The sequence below is a fragment of the Penaeus vannamei genome, chromosome 20 (genome assembly GCF_042767895.1).
Source record: "Penaeus vannamei isolate JL-2024 chromosome 20, ASM4276789v1, whole genome shotgun sequence".
NCBI lineage: Eukaryota > Metazoa > Arthropoda > Malacostraca > Decapoda > Penaeidae > Penaeus > Penaeus vannamei.
Window position 1 is genome coordinate 6,493,893 of NC_091568.1, and position 7,500 is coordinate 6,501,392.

The window sequence follows — 7,500 nt, forward strand, 5'->3', positions numbered from 1 at the left end:
TAGCACAAACAATACACAGTCTAACTAGAATTGTGGCCATATCTTATTTTAATATAATGAAGAAAAAAAAATAATAATAAAATAAAAAAATAAAAATATAAACACTATTCATACATAAAATAGCTACTAAAAAATTTGTGACTCTAAACATATGTCTCTATAGGCATGTGTATGGCTTATTGAACTACTGGTGCCAGGTAGATGCATTGTTCACTGTAGTTCTTTTAAGTCTTGCACATAGATGGCTTCACAAGCACTTACCAAGGAGTCAAACACAAGGTTTTTCCTGACCTCCTTTGCTCATGCATTCATTAAATTTTTTGAGTTTTTTACCTCTGCCAAGGTTATGCTTTAGGTAGTTGGTTGGTTGGTTAGTTTGTTAGTTGAACAGGATAAATCAAAAAGTTGTGGATAGGTTTTTATGAAATTTAAACCAGAGTTGTGTCTTCTAACTTAGATGCCATTAAATTTTGCTTGTGATCTGGATCATGGTCCTGATCCAGGAATTTCTAAAATGATTGTCTCAGTTACCCCTATAGCCTTAGCAATAGGGGTACTTTTATTATCTACCTTGGCAGAGGTAGGTGCTCTCTGAGTGCTAGTTTAAAATACTATTATCATTACCATTATCACTGCATAACTAATAATTATAATAGTAATAAAGATAAAGATCTTTATCTTTCCAAAAATTCCTAGCAATGGCATAAAGAGGCGAGATCAGGCATGTTAAATATTTGACTCCTTGCAACTAAGTACTTCTAGAGCCATGGTTCGAAATTGACACACTTTTTCCTAAAATTATACTACCGCCATACTTTTCTCACAGGATTTGATATATATTAATATAAGTAATTATATTGATTGAATTATAGAATTTCATAAATACAATCTATTTTGTCCTCACATAAATAACCAATGTGGAATCCTCTCATATAAGCAAAACAAATCAAATAAGACTTCAGGGGAAATATGAGTTTGTATTTATTAACACGACTATGAAGAATATGGAAACTCTCAAACTGGTCTGCGGACATCTCCCTGGGTTCAAGGAGGGCAGTTTAATACTTAGCAGTAAAGGAAATAAGATCTACTTTTTCACTACCTGTTTAACTGGGCCAGTATTTAAGAGCATTTCACTGGTACTGCAAACACCTCCTAACTTCATGATTTTAAGTCCTGATAACTAGGATAAGGTCTTGAATGCCATGATGCAGGCTGGGCAATTACCAATAGCTATATACAATAAAGGCAAGGTTGTCTTTAACTGACTTTAATGAAAAATTCACCTGTTGTTATTGAGTGGAATTACCTTATTTTTCAAGTAATGGCACACCTGAAGAACTGCTGGACTTATCTGAAATGTCTACATTCATGAGATGAAGAGGATTGTGTACCTATGACCTATATAGCCTAAAATTTGATGGATACATTATCCCTATACAGGTGTGTTTTAAGTATACTGATGTAAAAGCTGGTGATTTTCTTTGAATCTAAATTTACATAAAATTGAAAACTTGAATAATTACATTCTCTGTTCTGAATTCATTTAATTTAACACTGCTACATATTACCTGACTAATGCATTTTCAACTGATGACTTTCTGTTGCAAGAATTTGTGACCTTGCTAACATGGCAATGCATCCCAGATCCTCATGAATATTTTAACCAAATGCCACTGGGAAAGTGTGTTCACTGTAGTCTTGTTCTGTGAAATGTCTACATGTATATGGCTCTGCCAGTGTTTATCCATAAAGGAGTCAATTAGTAGACCTTATGACCTCACTTGATTTCACCTTTCCTGAAGTTTGTGGGATAAATGCTTTTTTTTACTAATGCTAACAATACTGACAGTTATTTTTGTTATAAACATTATAATTACTATATTGTTACTAACAATCAAGGAAAATGGTAAACAGAGGAGACAAGTACTTCTTGTAACTGGCTCATTTGTGACCAAGTACTTGTGGAGTCATCAATATGTATAAACAATTACTAAATTAAAAACACAGTGGGCACTGCATGTATGCATATGCCATCCCCCGTGGCATGTGGTTAATAAATGGAGAGGAGGGAGAATACATGAATACAAAATTATTACACAAGCTAATAATGTGGCAGCCTCTTTACCAGTATGTACTCATATGTATGTATTGATCATGGTAAAGGAGAATTATTAGCAAGAAATTAAGCATATTAAATTGATTTTCGAACACATTATCACATTAATAATAGTGTGTGTGTGTGTGTGTGTGTGTGTGTGTGTGTGTGTGTGTGTGTGTGTGTGTGTGTGTGTGTGTGTGTGTGTGTGTGTGTGTGTGTGTGTGTGTGTGTGTTTTAATATGTGTGTGTATGTGTTAATACATGTGCATATGTGTGTTTGTGTTATTATAGGAATAAGACTGAATAACTTGTTTTCAATATATGCTAAATTACTGTTTTAGCTGTGACAATGATTTTTAAAATCTTGCTGTGTGTAGTTCTGTTTACATACTACGTGATTAACCAAAGGAACCTAAAGGATTATGTATGGTGCTTGTTGATTGGTGAAATTGCTTTACTAGAGCCCTATGGCAACCCTTAGAATGAGTTGATCTATGATTATAACTCAGTCGATGCAGATTACCATTCCTTCGTGAATCCCACTTTGCGATCACTGGTACATGCAATGGTAAATGACTTCTGATAAATGCGTTGCAGTCATATGTTATTTGGCCCCTGGTAGACAACTGATATTGTTGCATGGCATTAATCTATGAGAAAACATCTTTTGCATCATACAGTGAATCTCAAGGATTACACTTTAAAATATTTAGAGGTTTAAGTATCTACAATACCAAGTTAGGTCTAGCAGCAAGTTTTTCAAGGAATTACTGGGAGATGATCTTTGATAAAAGTCAGAGATGTAGGTTTACAAATCATATAATTTTGCCGTGTATGAGTCATGATTATTCATAAGCATATTTTGAAATCAAATCTGCAACAACTTTTCTCTAACTCAAGCCAATACTATTTCTGCACTCTATACATTACACTAAGAGAACCTGATATTCAGATACCTAATATCTGCTTAAGTCTGAAAGTACTAAACAGTTAACTGCATGGCTACTCAGTCGTTCGTTTGTAAGAAAACATAATTTTGCTCTCCTGCTACACTGTTATTTTGGAATGACATCAAAACTTTTTGGGTTATATCAATAGTCATGATGCTACATTTCTTCTCTTTGGTTTGTAAATACCAAGCACCTCATGAAAAAAATTGGCATGAACCCCTCATGATATCAGCATGCAGTCATACAAAAATTTGGCTGTCGGCTGTGGTGACTCGAACTTGCCACTGTGAGCATTTCAGCTAGAAAACTTGGGTGATGGGAAAAACGTACCACATGAGCACAAAGTTCTTGGTAGGTGATTAGACATTATTTGGCATTTAGGAATGGGCTTTACCATTTTTATCCAATGACAAACAAGTCTGGAATGTAATGTCCATGGGCCATGACTGGGAGAGAGCTGACACAAATAACAAAAATTATCGCACTGATGCTAGACCTATGCACACATGGTTGTGCTTTTGAATAAGTTGTGGAATAATCTATAACTTAAATTTCCATTTTAGGCGAGGTAAAAATCTCACACAATTTATCTCTCCCCCAATATAAAATCCCATTTCTCATGGACCTCTATAGCCTGTTGGATGGGATGAGTGGTTAAGTTCCTAACACCAAACAGCTTTACGCAGAAAATGAACCTCAGATTCCTTTTAATCACATCTAATGATATGAGAAATTCTGGTTCATATTTGTGAGAATGGCAATATCATATATGTAAATGCTAATTATACTGATCATACATATACATGATGAGAGAAGAAAACTGTTAAGATTATAATTTTAGGCATAACTATAGTAAAATATATACTTGTTGCAAATATAAAACAAAAGTTATATAACAAGTAACCCAATCACACTAGAACTTTTTCCTTCAATTTTTGTGTTTCTGTCTGAATTTGAGGCTTGTATCCTCTTCAAACAGAATGCCTCCCTTACCAAGACCGTATCGATTGCTTCTGTCTTACTAATTTCCATCTTGATCTTGTGGTACGGATGATCATAACATCTAGAATGTTTTGCATTTGATAGATTAGATAGAAAATATTAATTCAAAACCAAGATATTGTTCTAGAATATTTCTATATACAATATACATAACCACATTTCTTTAAAATAATGTAGTATGTATGAGAATGCTCGTGTGATTCCCCTGACCTCATGTTTGTTTACACAGGCACTGCGAGTGCAGCCTTAGTAGTGTGATTGGGTCAGTCCATTTTCAAACGGAAAGTTCATATTCTTGGAAAAAGTGCTAGTGAGGTAGGACCTTCATGCAAGTACCTTCAATGATAAGTCAAAGAGCCGAAAAACCTCCACTACATATTCTGGGATGATAAAAGCTTGGACTAGTTCCTCATTTGATAAGAAGTTGCAAGGGGTCTTAACAAACCATATATGCAGTGGCCATGATCTTAATAATGAAAAGTAGGTCCTGCTTTTATCCTTCTTCACCCAAGGTACCCTATAGCTTCTCACCAAGCAGTGAAACTTTTTGCTTTTCTATGCTCTGGCACAACAATCCCCCGTCTCAAACATTCTGGCATAAGAGAATTTGTCAATCTCCAAGTTTAAATGTCAGATAAAGAACTGGTCCAAGTTTGTCTTGTCAAAATATGAAAGAGGTTCACGGACTTGTGCCAGCTTACTTTGTCTTGTAATTTTAATACATTAATTACTAGATTACCTCTTGCTGACAAAATTAGCAAAAAAGCCACCACTAGCTTGTGTACCTGTCAGCGTTCCACAACTCTTTACTATGTCAGTTTGAGGTAATAGAAAATATACTGAAAGATTGACAAAGGCTACTGGGTAAGCTGGCAAAAAATAATATTATATTATCTATAGTATAATCAAAAGACAGTTAGGGAACGAAAGCATAAATAATGTAATATTCTTAATTTAACTACATAGGGGGAATAAGCAACTCTATACTCTTTAACCTGCAAAATGACACTCTTGATTATGAACAGGCTTCACCGCAAGTGGAACGGATGGCTGTCATCCAGTACTTCGGCTTGGTTTGTCACAGCAAGAACAAATGCCAGCCAGCCTTTTTGGGTAAACAAACCTGTTTAGGCTCTACCTTGCTGAAATATTTGTCAAACCTTTGTCCACCCCTGCCAGAGAGCCAACTGGCTTAGAGGCCACAAAAATGACTTAATATTGCATCATTATCACACTGGACATCTAAGCCCTTTATGATAAATCTCAGCATAGTTTCAAGTAGATTTTAACAAAACAAAACCATTATGCTAGCCACGGTAAGTCAATCTGTAATATTCTACCTGGTAACCCATAGTTGAACAGATCTATCACGACGAGTAAAGTATGCAATTGCAAGTGTGATTACAATGTGTCTGCACGAGTGTCGGCATCATCACATGCACTGCAATTTGCACTATCCTAACCCGGTACTGTAAGAAAGTGAGAAACTCTTGTCGATTCACAACAGGCTCATCTTCAAGCAGACATTTCTAGAGGAATAAAAACTACATTATGCCATACCTTATACAATGCGCGGCCAGAATACATCACAACTACAACTACAACAGCGTAAAGAGCGCCTTTTAACCCTCTTCTCTAATCCTTTATCCCTTACCTGAACTTATAATCGAAGTTGTCATATGAAGCCGGGATTGCTTATCTCCTTCCTGTTTATGTCAAGCGTTTCCCTTCGGGCTCGAAATAAAGCTGTAATCCAAAATAAATCCGGAATAATTTTTCTTTTTCCGTGAAACAGGCGACAGTAGCAAGCCCGTGTCCGAATGCGTTGCGCGGTGTTGATCCGGTGTTTCAAAAATATCCGATGGGCTTTTGGACTTGTTGGGTACATTCTCTAAAACGAATGAATATGATATGATATGGATAATTGTTTTTTTATTATTCAAAAGGTCATTGGCTTGTGGTATGCAAATTACGTATTTTTCTTTTACAGGCAATGGATGAAGACGAACAAATGCACGTGGAGGCGGACGAGGAATCGAACGAAGTGTACTGTAATAAACAAATGTCTTTATTTTGCAGATATTACAGTTAGACATATATGATTTATACATCTTCTGATGCCAATTAAATTTATGGTATCTAAATATATTTCAAACGTTTAAACTCCGCCATAAGAGAAAAGGGTAAACGTAAGGAAGGCAAAATGAAGTGTTAAATCGAAAAAAAAGAGAGCAACATATATTGTGAACGTTGAATTACATTAAAGACATTTCATTACTTACATTACAAGAATAAAAACAGTAGTTGTTCTGTCATGTGGAAATACAAGCCTGTGTGTAGTTTGTATTGAGGAAAGAGCCGAAACGTGTTGTCTTTGTCTGAGTTTATCTATTATTACTCTTAATTTATAAACGTCATGGAATTCTATATTCTCTTTCTAAGTATATGTTCTAGTAAACTGTCACCATTCTCTTGTCTATGGATAGAGTAAACCCATTTTTAACCAGTTAAGAATAAATCTCCCTTCTCCCTCCTCACACCCCCCCCCCCACCCCCAAAAAAAAGAAACAAACAAAAGGAAAGAAACATATAAACTATAGATATAAAAAATATATATTCAAATATACAGGGAAAACGTCACCAGAAATGACGCAAACGGCATTCTCACCGGCTGTGCTACTTGCCACATGTTAGACCCACGCGAGGCGTAGATCGGCTGAGCCAGAGTACAAGATCAATAGAAATATTTGAACCTAAATTCATACATGTTGTAGGAACTGTCTTTGTAAATGGTAGATGAATGTGGCAGTGGGTGTTGTAATGAGCTCGAAAGTTTGATGTGTAAAGATGACGAAATGAAAAGAATTGGGCTAGATGTCAAAGGAGAATCATGTATAATTTGAAGGGATAGAGAATACCTAACACGTAAATCTGTTTGAAGAGATGTTAACAAAGGAACTAGAAGACATGTGATCACATCCTAAGAATTATTATAATAGCAAAGTTTTTTTTGCGAAAACTACTCATCAGCAGTGAAAGAAAGTCCAAACAATGTGCTGTATTGTGTACAGCGAGAACCGCATCACAATCTATGGCACACCTGCTTATCTGTAAATAAGTAGGGTTTCACGTTGTAGTTAACATGGTACACATGTCCAACATATGTTGAGTTGCACGCACCAGTAAATAACATATGAGGTTATGGCGAAATTGGTGCAGTAGTATAAGTTAAAGTTTCGGAATAAACAAATTATCAGACAGTATTTGCTTACTTATGACAAGGAATATAGTAAGGTGTACTTTAATAATATACATTACAGCAGGTTTGGTTCCTGTTATAGATATATACATTGCACATCTTTAGAAACCATTTTTTGCTTCTGGAAATACATTCAGCCTTGATAAAAACGTAAGCACGAACGAACATAAGAAAGAAAAATGAAAACA

The 7,500-nt window shown here is 35.4% G+C and overlaps 1 protein-coding gene across 3 annotated transcripts in view; it reads right to left on the minus strand.

The window, feature by feature from the left end:
* Positions 1 to 5,882, minus strand: part of LOC113803791 (serine/arginine repetitive matrix protein 2) — a 31,864-nt gene extending 25,982 nt beyond the window's left edge. For 2 of the 3 annotated variants that reach the window (XM_070134860.1, XM_070134857.1), the window contains exon 1: positions 5,708 to 5,882. The gene's annotated coding sequence lies outside the window, so the exon portion shown is untranslated. Of the gene's footprint in view, positions 1 to 5,613; positions 5,632 to 5,707 lie in introns of those variants that run through there. The other variant, XM_070134858.1, reaches the window with a different exon arrangement.
* Positions 5,883 to 7,500: the final 1,618 nt, after the last annotated feature.